Source organism: Priapulus caudatus, unplaced genomic scaffold (genome assembly GCF_000485595.1).
Source record: "Priapulus caudatus unplaced genomic scaffold, Priapulus_caudatus-5.0.1 Scaffold97, whole genome shotgun sequence".
Taxonomy (NCBI): Eukaryota; Metazoa; Priapulida; class Priapulimorpha; order Priapulimorphida; family Priapulidae; genus Priapulus; species Priapulus caudatus.
This window is the reverse complement of record NW_014577158.1, coordinates 124994-125599: the sequence shown is the minus strand read 5'-3', so window position 1 is coordinate 125599 and position 606 is coordinate 124994. Positions and strand designations below refer to the sequence as shown.

The 606-nt window shown below is 52.5% G+C and overlaps 1 long non-coding RNA gene across 1 annotated transcript in view; it reads left to right on the top strand.

Annotated features, from left to right (window-relative positions):
* LOC106805041 overlaps positions 1-606 on the top strand; it is a 3597-nt gene continuing 2991 nt past the window's right edge. Inside the window, exon 1 of the long non-coding RNA XR_001393392.1 lies at positions 1-112. This is a non-coding gene — a long non-coding RNA (uncharacterized LOC106805041). The remainder of the gene's footprint in view (positions 113-606) is intronic.

Below are 606 nucleotides of genomic sequence, written 5' to 3'. Positions count from 1 at the left end.
CGCCGCGCCGTAGCGGCGGATAAACATACAGAGGACACGGAGATTCGACACGTTGTTCGAATTGACAAGTTGAATCGACACTCGGCTGTGCTTTGTACGCTACTTGTATAAGGTGAGCATATTAGGAGAAGATTGAGAATGGAAGAGAGAAAGAGAAAGAGAGGAGAAAGCGCGAGACGACAGAGAGTGCGAGGCGAGCGACGGCGCGAGAGTGGGAAACGCGAGGCGAACCGGCGAGCGAGAGAGGGATAGAAGATAGCAGCAGAAAGAGAGGAGGAAAGAGAGAGGCAAGGAGCAAGAGGAAAGAAGAGAGAGAGAGCTAGAGAGGAGAGACACGAGAGAGAGAGAGAGAAGAGAGAGAGAGAGAGAGACGGCGAGAGACAGAGAGAGCACGAGAGAGAGAGAGGAGAAGAAGAGAGAGAGAAAGAGCAAAAGAAGAGAGAGCGAGGAGAGAGAGAGAGAGAGAGAGAGAGAGAGAGAGAGAGAGAGAGAGAGAGAGAGAGAGAGAGAGAGAGAACACGAGAGAGCGAGAGCCAGAGAGAAAGGGGGAGAGAGCGAAAGACAGAGAGAAAGGGGGAGAGAGCGAGAGACAGAGAGATAAGGAGG